The 18,869-nt window shown below is 44.7% G+C and overlaps 1 protein-coding gene across 1 annotated transcript in view; it reads right to left on the bottom strand.

Moving 5' to 3' along the window:
- Positions 1 to 18,869, bottom strand: part of LOC148542530 (uncharacterized) — an 83,003-nt gene that overhangs the window by 35,116 nt on the left and 29,018 nt on the right. The gene's annotated exons all lie outside the window — the stretch shown is intronic.

Below are 18,869 nucleotides of genomic sequence, written 5' to 3'. Positions count from 1 at the left end.
CACTTTTTGCATGTTGACAGTTGATTTTTCAGTGTTTAATAACTAACACGGACATGTACTGTCGACATTTTCACTGTCAACATTTTGACTATGTAGACATTCTGAATGTTGACATAATGACTACATACTATTGGGAGCTATAAAGCTGCAGTGACCAGTGACAGTGGATCTGATTCAGATCCACACGCAATGACGATGAGTTTGAGTGATTGTTAGCCATTGCACATGCATGAAAGCCGTACTGCGCATGCGCAGCGATTGTTTTGCAATCATGTACACACAGCGGATTCACTCACAAAGTGAGTGCAATAGAATTTGCAGGTCCGTAGGGAGGTTGCAGGGCTAAACGAAGCAAATTGCATCGTCTAACCCCACCCCCTACTTGCGGACCCGCGAATCATGGAGTTTTCCGGGAAAGGGGTGGACTTAATTACATTCACAGCCCGGCCCCGCCCCACAAACTGGCCAGAAGCAAGTCCTCTCCCGGAAAATAACTTTACAAAGTCGGTAAGTATGCCCTACAATTGATTGAGTAATCACCGGGTGCTATAGGCTTATCTCTCTACTGACTTAATCGGGAGAGCTTTTGCTTATTGGATTACGACTGCTGCCTATATCACTGAGTATTGACACTCAGAAAAATTACAGCATATACATAATTAATATTTTTGCTGTATTAACGCTCACTATTTAAACTCTATGTTGTTTGTCATAAGGCTATTTTAATAGACTAATAAAAGTTATATTTTACTAAGCTGTCCAAGAGTGCCCCCAGAAGGATGAGAGTTCCTTTTTCTCTTTCTCTTTGACTATAGCACATGTACTCTCAGGGGAGCACCCCGACATGAGTGACCATTAATTCTAAATAATATCTCTTTAATAGTGGATTGCTTAGCACTGTTTTGTGTAATTCTGAAATTTGGATGATTTCCAATCCACCTGTGCTCAGGTCCCCGAGATTTCTCTTATTTCCCTGTACCAAACATTGAGGACACACAAGAATGGCAACAGGCCCAGCCACATCCCACACCCACACCTCAACCCACCCCACCCCAACTGTGGTAGAAAAAAAAAACAGTCATTGGATACTTTCCAAAACATTCAGGTTAATTTTAAGGAGCTTATCAGCCTACAAAGAGCTTTTGCCAAAGACAGACATTGGCAGGTCCTAGCACATCAACTGCTAGCAGTCAGTCAACCACCCCACCAACCTTAGCACTCAGTGGCGGAACTCCCGGAGACAGTGGAGTCATTTGCCGCCGGGCTCCAGCCCTTAAGAGGGCACCTGGCTCCATTGTCCCCCGGGCCGTTCCGGGCACTGCTAAGGAGATGGAGCACCGCTGATCGGCGCTCCACCTCCAGCGGCGTCAATATGGGGGGTGCGGTCGCACCCCCTATGTGCCGGGTGCCCGCTGAGTGTGTTACCAGCGGGCACCTGGCTCCTTCTTTCCCCCCGGCAGTAGCCGGAGGAACGGAGCTCACTCCTGAGCTCCACTTCCGGGTCCCGCAATGCACTATGGGAGTGACATCATGACATCACTCCCATAGTTCCGAGGAGCGGGCGTCGAGGACAGAAGGCAGCAGCAGCACTGGAGCGGGGCTTCAGGTAAGTTTTGTATATTATTTTTTGTATGTGTGTGCGCTCACGGGGGGCTCACTACAGGGGGCATTATTGGTGGCTCACTACAGAGAGCATTATTGGGGGCTCACTACAGGGGGCATTACTGGGGGCTCACTACAGGAGGCTTAGTACATGGGGCATTAATGGGGGCTTTCTACAGGTGGCATTACAGGGGGCTTACTACAGGGGGCATTACAGAGGGCTTACTACAGGGGGCATTACTGGGGGCTTTCTACAGGGGGCATTACTGGGGGCTTACTACAGGGGGCTTGCTACAGGGGGCATTACTGGGGGCTTACTACAGGGGGCATTACTGGGGCTTACTACAGGGGGCATTACTGGGGGCTTTCTACAGGGGGTATTACTGGGGGCTCACTACAGGGGGCATTACTGGGAGCATTACAGGGGGATTACTATAGGGGGAATTACAGGGGACTTACTACAGGGGGCATTACAGAGGGCTTACTACAGGGGGCATTACTGGGGCTTTCTACAGGGAGCTTACTACAGGGGGCATTACTGAGGGCTTACTACAGGGGGCATTACGGGGGCTTACTACAGGGGGCATTACTGGGGGCTTTCTACAGGGGGCTTACTACAGGGGGCATTACTGGGGGCTTACTACAGGAGGCTTGCTACTGGGGGCTTACTACAGGGGGCATTACTGGGGTCTTACTACTGGGGGCACTACAGGGAGTTTACTACTGGGGGCATTACAGGGGCACTGCAAAGGGGGACCACTACTGGAGGCACTACATAGGGGGACCTCTACAGAGGGCACTGCACAGGGGGACCACTACCGGGGGAACTGCATAGGGGAGCGGCAGCTGGGGCTGGCATAGGTGCTGGGGGGGTGGTACATTTTAATTTGGGGGGGTGGCAGCAACATTTATCTTGCCCCCGGGCACCTGGGGTGAAGTTACGCCACTGTTAGCACTAAATAGTCACCCAAGGCGTAATGTGCAATATCGTTGTGGTCTGGCTAAAGGCCTAGGTAGGGGCAAACATACTGTAGCAGACACCCAAACAAGTAATGTTTTTTTTTCTGTTATAAGTAAAAAAAAATTTATCACTTTTCTGTGTAGAGTAATTTTGGATTGCATATTGAATTTTGTCTGTTACTTTTTCAAAACTAAGATAAGTCATATGGGTGTATACAAATTTGACAAATGTACAGGGTATTTTTGTAAATCTAAATACACAACACACAGCTTGTTTGGTAAGTCAACTATTTAAATACACTTACCATTTGCAGTATCTAAATTGTATATGTCAGCACCTCACATGGGTTGATATACTTTCCCTTTATAATGTAAATACATGATAAATATATTTTTTGACCCATAAATGTGTTACATATCCCCATTTTCACTTCTACCTTACCACAAACTTACATGTGAAGTACAGTACTGCAGTATAATCCTCTAACGAACCTCATCTTCCTCTCTGTGTTGACCATGGGCCTGATTCAGCAAGGATCGCAGTTGCTAATATGCACGCAATTGGGCGATTGTTGCGTACTGCGCATGCATCGCAGTGCATGTGCGCAAACTAGCCATTGTGATCGGGACTGCGATCACAGAGACTACGCAGACCCATTGCAGAGTGATTGACAGGAAGTGCCGTTTGTGGGAGGTGTTGGGGGGTGGTCGGCGAAACGCAGACGTGCCAGTGCGTTTGAATGCGGTTGCATGGGGGTGCATAAATTATCCACTGCGATGCTGTATGCAGCTTGTGTACTCATAGCGTGCGATAAGGTTAGCAATTCCTGAGTAAGGTCAGAGCTTGTGCATGTGCGTGAGGCTCCGATGGTACCGATGGTTTCGCAGTCTTGCTAAGGATTACGGATGTGTGTAAGGTAAGGTAGGTGTCCCTGTCTAGTGCTGCAACAGCATAGCGATTGCAATGGATTAGCATACTATCGTAATTGAACTACGTGCGTAATCGCTATTGCATTCGCAGTTGCGATCCGTAATGAGTCAGGCTCCATGTCCTCAGATGGTGCAGGCTTAGGGCCTGATTCAGAGCCGCTTGCTCGCACTGTGCATTCGCAAGTGGCCCGATGTTCTGCGCATGCGCACGCTTCGTTCTGCATGTGCGTGAACTACACACTGCGTTCGCAACCCTCTCGCTCGCCCAGCAAAGGCAGCCCAGGGTAATGAGTAACAGGAGAGGCAGTTTGTGGATGGTAACAGGGGCAGAACACTAATAACGGGGGGTTGGAGATGCGAACGCAGGTGTGCCTGGGTGTTTCAACGCCATTTTAGAGGCGTGCATAATTAACAGGCAGTGTCATAGTACATGTCACTTGCCATTTTTTTACACTGATTTCCTCGCAATGCTTGCGGTAGGGTAAAGCTCCCTTAAGCACTGCATTCGCATCCGATGGTGCTCGATGTACCAATGTTTTAATACACTTCCTGGAGATGACGTGTTGCTGGTGGGCGGCTCTGCCTGTGCGATTGGGTGTACGCATACACAAAGTGGCCGCTCGCTAAGACATGGTGGGCGTGCTTATGCCTTGGCGAGTGATCGCTTCCCGTGGCGTCACTTTGACAAATTTGCATACGCATCTAGCAAGCGTACGCAGATACCGAACGGTTCTGAATCAGGCCCTTAGCCTCCTTGCTCTATGTATGCCCCTATGCCTGTTAGGTATGAACCTGCACTATTTGCATGAGTCCCCTAGAGTTCGCTGATGGTGCTCATGATATAGGCAAGGATTCACAGGGTAATTAACCTGGAGTTAGCAGCAGGCAAGGCAAGAGTTAATTGCAGAAATACCTGGAGCTGATGTGTGCTGGAGTCACAGCAAGGCAATGGTAATAGTAGGAGCAAACAGATGCAGGTGTGTACTGGAGTCTGCTACTGGGAGACTTACTGGTTGAACTGTGATAGACCAAACTGCAGACTTGCAATACAGACACAGGTGGGGTGAATATGTTTTGCTCCAATAGGCAACCACAGGCACACAGGCTGGATGTGTACAGACTCAGAAAGACAGGATACAAATCTGGATTGTAACAAGACCAGCTACTCAAGATTTTAGCTGGAGTATAGCTGAACCAGCTACGCAGGATACGGACTGGGTTGTAGCATGCCAGCTACTCAGGATGCAGGCTGGAGTTGTAGTAGAACCAGGACCTGATATAATTGAACCGGCAGCATGAATCCACAGGAACTCGCTGGGACTGGACATAGACTGGAGGTGACACGGAAGGTAAGCTGGAGGGTCTTGGCAATGTACAGACAAGGAGCTGGGATGGACACAGGACACGAATACAGGGCAGAATCCAGCAGGACACAGGAGCAGCATTGGCAAGGACTACACTACACATAGAGGACTGAGGCAGGATTTAAGGATGCAGGTATAATAATGGCATTATACCAGGACACAGGACTAGGGCACACTGGCAAGGGTACCGGATCAGGAAACTGCACAATGCAGCAACCGCGTGACCATCCACTAGGTGCAGAAACTTAGCAATATCAGCGACAGGCAGGAACTGACCAGAATCCCTAATGAAATGGACATAGACCAATCGCAGGAGTCATCAGGCTGGGGTCAGGTAACGAGGTATTCCAAACAGGTGAGTTGCTGCATATAGCAGCCAGCATCCTAGTTGCTAGGAAACAGTCAGAACACAGTCAGTAAAGAGCCACAGTGGCCTTACATAACAATGCCGCCAAGATCAGAGTGGCCTTATCCCAGGGCGTTGTTGTGGAGCATATAGCAGGCATTCATAATGTCACCTATTTCTTGACATTGTAAAGTAGGATCCCACCCCAGCAATCAAACAGTGGAACCTGCTCTTCAATAGTCCAAAGGTCCACTCTATCACACTGCGGGTGGCGATGTGAGGATTAGTATGCCTATGCCGTGGAATGCCTTGTGATCTGGACAGAGGTACCATGAGCCAGGTTTGACACCCATATCCTGAATCAACTGGGTTTTTTTCAGAGGACAAATCTAAAACAAACATGTCAGAAAACAGTTTACATATAATACCTATTACAGCAGGTTGAATGTGAAGGAACAGTAGCATGTGCACTTGGAAGCAATTTAAAGGTGCAGTACAGGAAGGATTTTTTGGCAGATAAACATGGTTCCAAAAACACAAAAATTGTTGTAAAATATTTGTGCAACATACTGTGTGGTTGAGTCTAAGCACATGCACATTTGGAGCCCTGCAGTCACAAACTTAGATACGTGGTACAACACAAGTAAATGTTATTGGGTACAGTAAGTACCATATACCTAGTAGACAGCCCTCCAGCATGTTTCCACCTTCAAACTTTTCCCATAGTGCTGACTGGTGCAGGATATAGGCATTATGGCAAGATCCTAGATAACCTGTAACCACACTGAGAATATGGAGGTTACCATCACAGACCACCTGCTCATTTAGGAAGTGATAGTGATGTCTATTAACATAGACATAACCCCTCAAGTACGGTGCTCTAATCCCAATGTGGGTACAATCTATGGCTCCCAACACATTAGGAAATGCTGAGACCCTATAGAAGGCCATCTTAAGTTCCTGCCACTTTGACTCGCAACTGGGGAATGAGATATACTGTATGTACGTCATATTTTCTTAAAGGCACATAACACGAGTTAAATGCCTTGAGAAAGTGGTGTGTTTAATCCCCAACACCCTAGAGCCCACAAACTGAAAGGAGCTTCCTGCAAAAAAGTGCAGGGCATACAATGCAGCCCAGGCATTGCATAGTTACTGCCAGACTAATGTTCCAAATTATATCTCACTTGCTCATATAAATTCAGGAGGTTTGTGCCCTTCAGCCTAAAAAGCTGAATGACCTCATGATCTGAGAAGGGGTCCAGGTCCATCCTCACTCTATATGGATGTAGGTGTGGTGGAAATGGATGTAGGTGTGGTTTATATAGGGGTTTAATTAGTGCTAATGGGCTTCTTCTATGTTAATATGCCTCAGATGGTGATTTACAGTAAAGTGGCACATAATCTCGTCAGCCTGAATCTAGTATTATTTTTCTTTTTACTAGTTCCGTGTGTGTTTATAACTAGCTGTCTATTACATATGGCGAGTTGTATGTTATTAATGGGAAACAACTGGATGGCGTGTTTGGGCAATGCGAGAAGTGGTAATGCGAGTTTAATGTGAGTTTGCACGTTCTTGGAGTCTATTACATACAACAAGCTGAAACTCTAGCGGTAAAGTCACACTTTTTTCAAACTTGGACCCTATAACTTTTCACCCATAGCCTAAACAGAGTCAGTATGTTTGACCACAGGACGTAAGCCCGGCGATTAAAATCCCGACGCCGGCAGCCCGATGGAAGAGATCCCGACAGCGGAGGTAAGTTTACTATTCCTAACCCTCTCCCCTCCCTAACCCTAACCTACCTTTAGGGATGACTAAACATAACCTCCCCCCGTTGGTGCCTAAACCTAACCCTCCCTCCCCGCACCTTAAAACTAACCCTCCTGGGGGGTGCCTTGCCCTAACCTCCCTCTTTAGTGCCTAAATCTAACCCCTCCATCCTCTAGCCTAATCCTCCCTGAGGGGCTGCCTAAACCTAAGTCCCCCTGGGGGACCCTAAACTTAACCTCCCCATCCACGGCTACGTGGATACTTACTCCCGGCGTTGGACGATCAGTCCGTTGTCCTGTCGCAGTTCCGGCATTGGGATTAACATAGGCGTCGCTATTTGTACGCCTATGTTAGATCCCTTGCCGGGATTACACAGTCGGCATTGAGACTGGTGGCCAGTCTCATAACTACATACCGCCTAAACAGATGATTACTTTATCTATACCGAGTATGTTTGATTGAAAAGACAGAAGAGACACTCAATTTATCAGCAAATGGTAGTTTAAAAGATATTATTCAGCTGTTGGCACACAGATCACCAAAGTGATTATTATAAATTGTGCAGATCTAGAGAATAACATTCCAGTAGATAGACCAAAGACTATAGGATACATTAAACATTAATAGATAGAAGGTGTTTTCATAAAGTATTAAAAGGAGTCAATAAAGGGTTGCCAACTTTTCTGGTTGCCCCTTCAGGGAGGGGGCAGCCAGTTTGGCAAATCAAGGGGGCGTGTCCGGCATTTGTGGACGGAGCAGGGCATGGCCACGCGATTGCATAATTTTGGCCCCGACCCCACTACATAATGCAAAGATTACCGGCATTGTAAAGCAGGGGGGCGGGGCCAAAATGAGGCGATTCGTCGAGAATCACATCACCGGCCCCCTGCTGCAGGGGATTCTCTTATAATCGCGGGGGCCGTAGGAGTCGCCAGCTACCAGGAGGCTTGCTTGCCTTTCCAGGGGACTGGGAGTGGCACCCGATTTTCAGGAGGCTCCTGGCCGAATCGAGAGTGTAAACAAGTATGGGTCGATATAGTGAAGAACAGTACATGTACTCACACAGATAAGATGGTCAGAGCAGGCTAATCCTCCACCAAGGTTTAAACCTTCCTGAACTGTTATCTCCTGGTCGGCATTTCTGCAAACATCTTTAGGGATTAGATGACGTGTTTGGAAAATAAAAGTTTTGGGTGAACTGATAATTAAAACTTTCAATCAAAATTGCTTTAGTTGGAGATGTTTCTAAAGCCTAATCTATAGCATGTTTATGTAGACAAACTATATGTCGTCGACAAAATGCCATTATGCCAACATGGTTGTAATGTTGGTCAAAGCATTTTAACCGTGTCGGCAGTAAAACTTTAAACATGATCGCAAAACATCAATAACTAACATTAGAATTGTGTCAGTATAATAATATCAGCATTTTCCTGCCACATAGAATTTGTGGACATATTGAGTGCCTACAAACTGACTACATCCCATTGAAAGTGTTCTCTGATCATTTATGAGGATCTACATTTTATCCACGATCCAAACCCCAAGCTCAATGGGGTGTGGGATAAAAGACAGACAGTGATAAGGTCGACAATGTCTAGATAGACACCAGGTGTTAGACAGGCAAAAGGTGGACAGGGACAAAAGGTTGACACACTAAATGTTGATATGGAAGAATGCTGACAGGTATAAATGGTTGACTGGGTCAAAAGGTCGACACAAAAATGGTCGGCACATGTTTAGTTTTCTAAACCTAATCTTCACTCTAACACTAACCCTCCCTCCTGGTGCCTAACTCTAACCATCAGGGAAGATGCCTGACCCTTAACAGTCCTTTCTAGTGCCTAACCCTAACCCTCCATTCTGGTGCCTAAACCTGGTGTCGACCATGTGTGTCAACTCTTTGACCCTTTTGATCTTTGTACCTGTCGACCTCCTTCCATATCGACCTTTTGTCCGTCTTCCTATTGCCTGTCTAACATCTGGTGTCTATCTAGACACTGTCAACCTTTTAACTGTCTGTCCATAGTCCGGAACCCAGCTCATTGGCTCCACAATATGTATCACTGGTATTGTTAAAGGCCAGAATACACCAGAAAGATGAACAATTGCTTTGGGTGAATCATGAAAACTGGGGGCTCATGTTGTTTTTATTCAGTTGACACACTTCCCTTGTCCTGTTATCTTTTCATAGCCAATCACTAGCTAAAAAGAGGAGTATATTTCTCAAATCCATCCCATGATGAGTCTGACAGATAAATTAAACGATACTGAAAGCAGGCACCTGTCTGTTTATCTGCTTACACCTGTTTTTATTTTTTCTTACATATTTTCTATTCTTTTTGGGTACACTACTTGCTACATGGTAATGGTGAGTCATTAACAGTCTTGTTTTACAGCTACAGGTGATTGTTAAAATAAACTATTACTTCCCTGTCCTTCTATGACACGTAATCTTAAGGACAGTATAATTGAACCTACCATTGAGCAAGACCTTTTTACTATGTACAGATCAAAGTTAAAAAACATATAACCATAACTCCCAACTTTGGAACAACAGGATTCATGGCATAGAGCAGGGCCATTAGGTGAGATGTCTACCACTTTTGAAATGCTAGGCTGCCTCTTACTTAACTCCTCTTCACCATTCATTGAGGCACATACACCACCTATTAACTGCTGCTTTGCAAAACAGGACAACAACTTCCAAAATTCCAACCCACTGGCACTTAGATGTCCTGATTGGATTGGCGGAACAGAGACATAAAATCAGGACAGTCCTTCTTAAATCAGGACAGTCCTACTTAAATCAGGGCAATTGGGATGTCTTGATCTGCATTAAACATCTGACACTGCAAGACATATAAGAAGCAATAAGAGATATTGAGAATGCGTGCAACCGAAACCTTACTTTGAGCTTTCAGTTTCACAATTTAAAAGGAAAAAAGGATCGAGTGTGCAGAGTGGGCCCACCTGGATTCAGGGGCCCGTGTGCACTGCACACCCTGAATCCATTATAGATAAGCCAATGGGCTTTACCTACATTCAATTACTAAAACAGTCGAGTCTGGAAATGCCATCCTGAGTACTTGACAACTAGGCTTTGCATAGGGCAGTTGGCAATACGCTCAAAAGAGATGGTTTTAGAAAAATACTTCTATGTTTGGTCATACATGCCTAATTTCCTGGAATACATTCTTGGGAGCTTTCCTGGACTCCAGGGAGGGAGGAGAGAAGGCCAACCACCTGATGCCGCTCACATCTCCTGTGAAGTGGGTTGTCTGAGGGGGGTTGGTCTGACTTGTACCATCATATATGGCCGCTACGCCATACCTCCCACCTTTACCTACAGTACCTTTACAGATCTCCCAGAAAGAATAATTTAAAAGTAGGTAAGTATGTGTAAGGTGACAAAAAGGAAGGTTGGAAATGTAGACATGTTTGCTAGGAAGGTCAATTGTTGTGGCATAAAATCTATAACATATCCCCAGGCTACATTTGCATGGAAAAAAAACAAGTATCAGAAACACCATACATATCCAATAAAGTGGTTACCTCAGCAGGGGAAGCACTTACTCAGTTAATGTTTTGTGTGTTTTAACTTTTTTATTAGCTCTTTAATTTCTCTTACCAACTGACAACTCTATATTTCCTTGTATGCACAATGGTCTTTATCTTAAGAGTTTCTGTTTCAAGGTCTATACTCTATTGCCTTTTGTCTGTATGTTGTGGTATATAATATTTGTTATGTACACAAAATTAAGGTAGCCATATTCGAGATTGAGCCATCATTCAGACTATCAGTCACTAGTCACCAGGGGTATTAATGAGGCACTAGTTGTGAATCAATAGGTTGCAATCTCATAAACAATGATTCTGCCACAAAATGGCTGCCAGCAATGTGTGCAGGTAACTCAATATAAACAGGTTAATCAAAAGGAAATCCATGAATTAAACAATTAAAGTTAAAGGTGAGGAAAAGGAGAGGTTAAAAAAAGTCACTTACTTACAGCCTAGCTCCATGTCAGTGTAACATATAGATAATAATTTAACTTGTAATGCAAAAGGGCATTAAAAGGTAAAGGTACTGTAATGTATACCCTTTCACACACAGAACAAAAGCAAGGGTTTTTGCAACTTGTGAATGCAAACAACCCGGGATGAAATCCTGGGTCTTCCTGCTCTTTACCAGGGTCAGGCTGAGACTTGAAAGTCTGCCGAGTTGATAGACACGGCAATTTCTTAGAGCTTAGTCTGAAAGGGTCTTAAGTTATATGACCATATAAAGACAGCCATTCATTTTCTAACATACCGTATATACTCGAGTATAAGCCGAGTTTTTCAGCACATTTTTTGTGCTGAAAAAGCACCCCCTCGGCTTATACTCGAGTCATGCCCGCATGGTACGCTGCTGAGTAGCGTACCATGCGGGCCGCGGTGCAGACTGTGTCACTGTGACACAGCCTGCACCACGTGTGTAGCGCTGACCGGACGGCGTTCGGTCAGCGCTACACACTGCTAAACACACAGCTGCCGGAGCCGGCAGCTATGTGTTTGGTGTAATCAGCAGCCGCTGAGAGTCTGTCAGACTCTCAGCGGCTACTGCTGCTCCCACTGCGGGAGCCATCTTCCGGCTCCCGCAGTGGGTAATGGGAGAGACGTCGTCATGACGACGTCTCTCCCATTATGCAAAGCTGCGGAGGAGCCTGTAGCAGCGTCAGGACCAGGAGCGGGGTTACAGGTAAGTGTTTTTTTTTTTTTTACATTTCTTTCCACTGGGGGAGCTACTACCGGGGGGTACTACCAGGGGAGGATATCGCTACTGGGGGCACTACCAGAGGGGGGGGATTAATAATGGGGGAACTACCAGGGGGGGATGTTGCTACTGGGGGCACTACCAGGGAGGGGGGGAATACTGGGGGCACTACCAGGGGGGATGTTGCTACTGGGGGCACTACCAGGGGGGGATATTGCTACTGGGGGCACTACCAGGGGGGGGATTAATATTGGGTACACTACCAGGGGGGATGTTGCTACTGGGGGCACTACCAGGGGGGGATTAATACTGGGGGCACTACCAGGGGGGGATATTGCTACTGAGGGCACTACCAGGGGGGGTATTACTACTGGGGGCACTACCAGGGGGGTATTACTACTGGGGGCACTACCAGGGGGGGATATTACTACTGGGGGCACTACCAGGGGGGGATATTACTACTGGGGGCACTACCAGGGGGGGATTACTACTGGGGGCACTACCAGAGGGGGGATTATTACCAGTAGCTGCTGCATTTCCCACCCTAGGCTTATACTCGAGTCAATAAGTTTTCCCAGTTTTTTGTGGTAAAATTAGGTACCTCGGCTTATATTCGGGTCGACTTATACTCGAGTATATACGGTAACTCTTTCATATAGAAGCATGGAATGGTATAATACACTATTCTATGACATTACATTACAAAAGCAAATTGGATATAAAAAAGGTTATGGTTCCAATGTCTAAGGCTTAGAGTAACACTTGAGTACAGTTGTGAGCTGCTCCTGAACTGGGTTGCAGTCTGGATACCGGCGGGCACTATCCCAGCCGCCTATATCCCGACACTGTAAGCCCGATATAGGACAAGGACTATCACTAGCCCCACTATGAAATTCCAATACCCTGCATACCGAACGTAGGTAAGCCGGGTGTTTTAGGTTCTAGCCACGGGTGGGGGGGACTTAGGGTTTACAAACCCCCAGGAGGACAGGGTTAGGCACCCCCCAGGGGGGGTTAGGATAGTGTAATGGGGGGTAAGGGTTAGGCACCCGTAGGGGGGGTTAGGGTTAGGCACCCCTTCCCCTGGAGGGTTAGTCTTAGGGTGTTGGGAGGGAGGGTTATGGTTAGGCACTAACAGGGGGAGGTTAGGGTTAGGCACTAGGTTGGAGATTAGGGTTAGAAACCACTAAGGGAGGGTTAGGGTAGGGGGAGGGTTAGTGTCCTTACCAGCCCCAGTTGGGATTTGCCTCCTTCGATCTTCTGGTGTTGGTATATGATCCGGCTGCTATTCAGCCGCCGGCATTACATACCGATTCCCCTGAACCAGATAGATCTGTGAATGTTCCCAAATCCTAGTAAGCATTGATGCATACATAAATAAAAGAAATAAAAGGTATTGTGCAATCAAAGTGAAATAAAAAATATATATACATTGTATTGTGTTTAAAAAAATCATATGAGTTCGTATTATAGCAGATGACAGACATTCAGGCCAAACCATTACTTCATCCCACTCCCCTCTCTGCTGTAACATGCCTCCCAATATTTCTGATCTATGACTCAGGCTAGAGGGGGTTCCCATGTAACGCTGATACAAGAGGAGTATTGCTGAAGGCAAACTCTGTTTCAGTGAGAGTAATAATTATTATATAGAGAAAAAATGTAACACCTAAAGTACAGCTCCTGAATCTGATTATCACTCTAATTAGCTTAATAGTGATATGCTGAAGAGAAAGTTATATTTATACTCAGCATACTGTACTATAGAAGACACAGACCTCCAATAACAAGCAACAGTGACCTTCTATAAGAAACAATATTGGATGGAATTCCTTGTACCCTAAAAATTGCATGTATAATGAAGCCAGGACTATGGCCGATGAAAGACTGGCGAGAGAAAGGAAGTAGACAATTTCTCTAAACCAGTCTACCCCCACCCAAATCGTGTTAAACTTATTGGATGGCAATATGGCCACAATAAAGTCCATTGGAATGAGGGACCATGGATTAGTTTGAATAGGAAGGTGTGTATCCCTAATACTCTTTTTTATGAGGACTACCATGATTATTATGGAACTGAAAATAGTAGGCAACATGTAACCCTGCAATAACTGTATAATATATAATTTCTATATAATAAGCGAGAAAGTGTGTGTCTGTTTGTCTTCTGCACGGCCAGAGTTTTGTACCTAGCTCCACCAAATTTGGCATGGGGATGTAGTTTGAACAGGATTAGGTTTTTGGCTATGTTTGAAGTTCATTAGGGCAATGGAGGTCTACATTGGTGCCCATCAAGAAGGCCGTGGAGTCTCTCGATTTAAAATTTCGCTCAGGATGTCTTCCAGTGCACTGATCTGAAGGCACAGGCTGATATGTACCAGTGGGGGCAGGCAGAGCTCCAACAGAAGAACAGTAAGTCAGAGGATCAACTGTCACCCTGCACCTGCACTGACCGTTACTAATTTCCTCCAAGCACATTTTCATATGCCATGGTCTCCCCGGGCAACGTGGGGCATTCCTGCTAGGATAATATAGTATATATAATATAATAATAATATATATTATATACTATACTATATAACATATTAACTGTATAATACTTAGAGTTTTTGTATTTACCAAAATGTTCACTTGCAAATTAACCTTTATGTGTATGTCCAGTTGCTGGAGTAATTATTTGTCAAAGAAAATGCCTTGTGAGGGAGAGTCTGGCAGACTTGTGTGTACTCCATTCAAAACTGCCAACAAATGATCCAACAGACAGGTAATGTAGAATTATTGGGTGTAATATATTCTGGGCTTTCCCTCCTCAAAATTATACTGGCCTAAGGAGTGTCAAATCTCTTTACTCTTGATTACAGCATGCTCATCCCCCAACAGTACTTGCAACAGGATCTTGGATAATTTGCACTCACAGAAAATAGCTAGTGTGTACAAGCTGGGAGGGTCACCTGACATGCAGGTATTTTTATACACCATATGCCACTTGCAAAACATTGTACAATACATGAGAGCCAATCTGACATTGGGAATTGCTCCATCTTCTTGTTTCTTCCAGCAAATAGGTTAATCTACTTGAGACTGTTCTGTTAATTATTTAATTTTTGTTTATAAGAAAATGTGTCTTTATCAAATAGACTGGATGGAATGTTACCAAGATGTAGAGCACAGAGCTAACAAATTTTTCTCAATCTGGCTTCCATATGTCCATACATTGCCTCCCCATGTAAGATAATTCACTAGAAAAACTGTTTCCCTAACATCCTGGTACAATTTAGAAGTGTTACCCAAAGGCTCCCCTCCCTTTTAAGGTTATACATGCTGCAGGACCGTCTTTGATGGTTAGGTCATTGTTGTGGCTCCTTTTTCCGGCTGCTGTTTTGTTATGGGTCAGAACTATGACACTGTGCTACAGGGTTTTTAAATAAATATAATAAATTAGAATCAATTAGAATCAAGGAGCAATGTGGCACCCTCTCCATCAAATGCCATTTGAACCACTTAACTAATGGGGAAGAGGCAGCTGAAGAATATGGAACACCTAGAGTCTCCATTTGGAAAACATATTGAATTTTACATATGATTTTATGCATGAACGGGAGGGATGAAGATTTCCAATTTTGTGCTATGGCTGCTCTGGTGGCGATCAAAATGTGACATAAAAATATATCTATCAGTATTAGACAACGATGAGCTGTTAAATAAATCTCTTCCCATTGCTGGGAAGTAAAGGTCATCTGTAAACTCCCTTCCCACTGCAGTTGTGCAGCAGATTTAGTAAGTGACGAGTCTTCCATAAGTAAGGAATACCAGAACCTTATAGCTCCCATAGAATTACCTGCCGACACTTTAGCTAAAATGAGAGGAGGATGCAGTGCTAAAGGGCCAGTTATAAGAAACATAGCAAAGACCCAATGGCTTATATGTAAATAAGTAAAAAAATTCTCCTGAGGGTAGCTTATATTGCGTCTGCAAATATGAAAAAGGAAACAAGAATTATTACTGAGTACTTTGGCAATTATATCTATACCACAAGAGCGCCATAATGAAATTCGCAAATCTGGGATTAAGAGGGAAAGAGCCAAAAGGAAGAGATTACGGGTGGGTAGGATCAAGCAGTGAGAATTTCCAATAAGAGTATACCAAGCTGTAAGGGAATCCAATATTGCTTTAGGGGATTCTAATGATATTGGCCCTCATTCAGACCCACTCGCAAGCGGGCGCACGTACGTTAGGCGTACGTACAAAATTATTTAAATTCAATGGCTCGCTCGTATTTTCGTTCGCATCTAAAATTCCTCCCTAAACTCAGGCGACCCCTCCTCTAACTAACGAGCGTGCGAAATAGCGAGCGTACATCCCCGAAATGGCTTGAAGGGAACGCACGCACAAGTGAAACCGGAAGTGGCCTTGTCAGATGTCGATTACCTGCTCCTTTATTCTGCCTACCTCCCTCAATCGTATCATGCCAATCAATGTATCAATTAGCTTAATTGTTTTTTTTTTTTCAACACAATGCAAGAAACTTTACTCTTGTCCGTGTTTGTGCTTACCCGCAGAATACGTACGGATGGAACATTCGCTTTTATTGTTCAAAAAACATGTGAACCACAATTAAACAATTGTTCTATTGCTGTGGATCCCCGCATATTTTCCGGGGTTCATTTCTTTATTTAAATTTGCAAACGCATGTCACTGCATCAAGCCTATCATAACTCTCCAGAGATTTCTGGCCCTGTTGAACACATGACTCATACACTAACCAATAAAATTGCTCCTGTTAATTTCCAAAATACATTAGCCAATCAGAAATTTTTGCCACACTTTATCAAAAATGTTTTGTATGAAAAACTCCATTGCCATCATGAGAGCCTCCGCATTCACCAGGCGCGAGCTGCTGGTGCTTACGGAGGTGATGGATAGGCGGATCACCAGCCAGCCTCCACCCATCACCAACCGGCAGAAGTGCTCCGCGTATGCGGAGGCACGGTCCCGCCTGCGGTCGTTGGGTTCACGCCGCAACATTGGGCAGCTGGAGCGCAGGTGGTCAGACCTGCAACGGCGAACGCCCCGCTTGCTGGCATGCTTTCGCATGCAGATCCTTGAAAGTAAGTGTTATGTATTGTGGTTTTCATGTTTGTGTTTGTGGGGCAAACTGCGTGTGCATGTTTTCCTGTCTGTCCTATTAATTATTTGTCCTCATATCTGCGTGTGCATGTTTTCCTGTCTGTCCTATTAATTATTTGTCCTTATATCTGCGTGTGCATGTTTTCCTGTCTGTCCTATTAATTATTTGTCCTCATATCTGCGTGTGCATGTTTTCCTGTCTGTCCTATTAATTATTTGTCCTCATATCTGCGTGTGCATGTTTTCCTGTCTGTCCTATTAATTATTTGTCCTCATATCTGCGTGTGCATGTTTTCCTGTCTGTCCTATAAATTATTTGTCCTCATATCTGCGTGTGCATGTTTTCCTGTCTGTCCTATTAATTATTTGTCCTCATATCTGCGTGTGCATGTTTTCCTGTCTGTCCTATTAATTATTTGTCCTCATATCTGCGTGTGCATGTTTTCCTGTCTGTCCTATTAATTATTTGTCCTCATATCTGCGTGTGCATGTTTTCCTGTCTGTCCTATTAATTATTTGTCCTCATATCTGCGTGTGCATGTTTTCCTGTCAGTCCTATTAATTATTTGTCCTCATATCTGCATGTGCATGTTTTCCTGTCTGTCCTATTAATTATTTGTCCTCATATCTGCGTGTGCATGTTTTCCTGTCAGTCCTATTAATTATTTGTCCTCATATCTGCGTGTGCATGTTTTCCTGTCTGTCCTATTAATTATTTGTCCTCATATCAGCGTGTGCTTGTTTTCCCTCTATTTCTGTTTTTTTCATTCTACTCCTTTTTGCATGTTTTTTGTTGCTGGTTTTTTTTTTTTTATTTGGGCCCCGGATTTGCCCAGAAACTAACCTCAATTTGTTTGACATATTTTAGGAGGACAGCCAAGACTACGCCGTCACCGTCCGGCCAGACGGCGTTCCCGGCCACTATCCCCAACCCCCAGCCAACACTCCACCCCAAATATTTCCCCTATACCCCACTCCTCCCCAGCCTTCCCAGACCCTCTCCCGGAACTGTCGGGCCTCCTTCCCCTCCGTCCCACTTAGCCCTCTCCTCCACCCACCCCTCTTCCAATTACCCCCTCCCCGGAGTCCATCATTACCCCTCCCCGTTCTTTGGGGAATGAAGGCTCCTCCGAGGAGGAACATGGAGGGACTTCCGGAGCTCCCGTTTTGGCTCCCGGTATGTTTTTCTTTCTCATTTTTTTTAACCACAAACTGTTTGTATGTAATCATGTGTCGTGCCTTTATTCGTGCTTGTTTGGTTTACTTTTGGTGATTTAGCAGTTTGCCTTTACCTCTTCCTGCTGATTTCAACATACACATATCACACCTGTGTGAATTTGTACATAGGCCTTGTATTTTTGGCAGCACCCCCTTTTTGTTTTGGTTTTTCTTTTTTCGGTTTAGGAGTGATTTCGTTGTGTTTTTGTTTTTTTAATGTGGATTCCCTATTGTTTTATTAATCCACACACTTTTCTCACCCACAGAGGAACAGAGGCGTCGACAAGAGGTGGACGATTGTGTTGGCCAGATGCGCCAACATGTCATTGGCATTCTTGTGGCCCTTGACCGGCTGTCTGGCATCCTTCGCCAGTAGTTTTTTTTGTTTATTTTCGTTTTGTAAATAAATTTTGTAGTTCTAATATACGTTCTGGCTCATTCTTTTTTTCAAAAACAAAAATAGTTTTCCCTGACATAAGTAGACTGTTCCTGCAAGGATTTCCCTTTTTTAAAAGTTAGATTGTATTTTGTATTTGTATGTTAAACAGCCACAAGAAACACATAACAGTAACAATGTAATTTCCCTTTTTGGGTGTAGTGTCAATTAGATATTTCGCCATTTTACAGGTTCCTAGTTGGTGTGCAAGCTGCTTAGGCCAATCTTCAAAATCCAAAGGTTTGGACAGGCTTCCTTTTGGTGTGGGTTGGGAACCTGCAAACATATTTCAGTTTACATCAACTGGTGTCAGTACTGGATTACCCCTTAGTCAAATGTAAGGTGTGTTAACCTGG

The sequence above is a fragment of the Taudactylus pleione genome, unplaced genomic scaffold (genome assembly GCF_031769625.1).
Source record: "Taudactylus pleione unplaced genomic scaffold, aTauple2 ptg000012l, whole genome shotgun sequence".
Lineage (NCBI taxonomy): Eukaryota > Metazoa > Chordata > Amphibia > Anura > Myobatrachidae > Taudactylus > Taudactylus pleione.
This window is presented reverse-complemented; position numbering and strand designations above follow the sequence as displayed.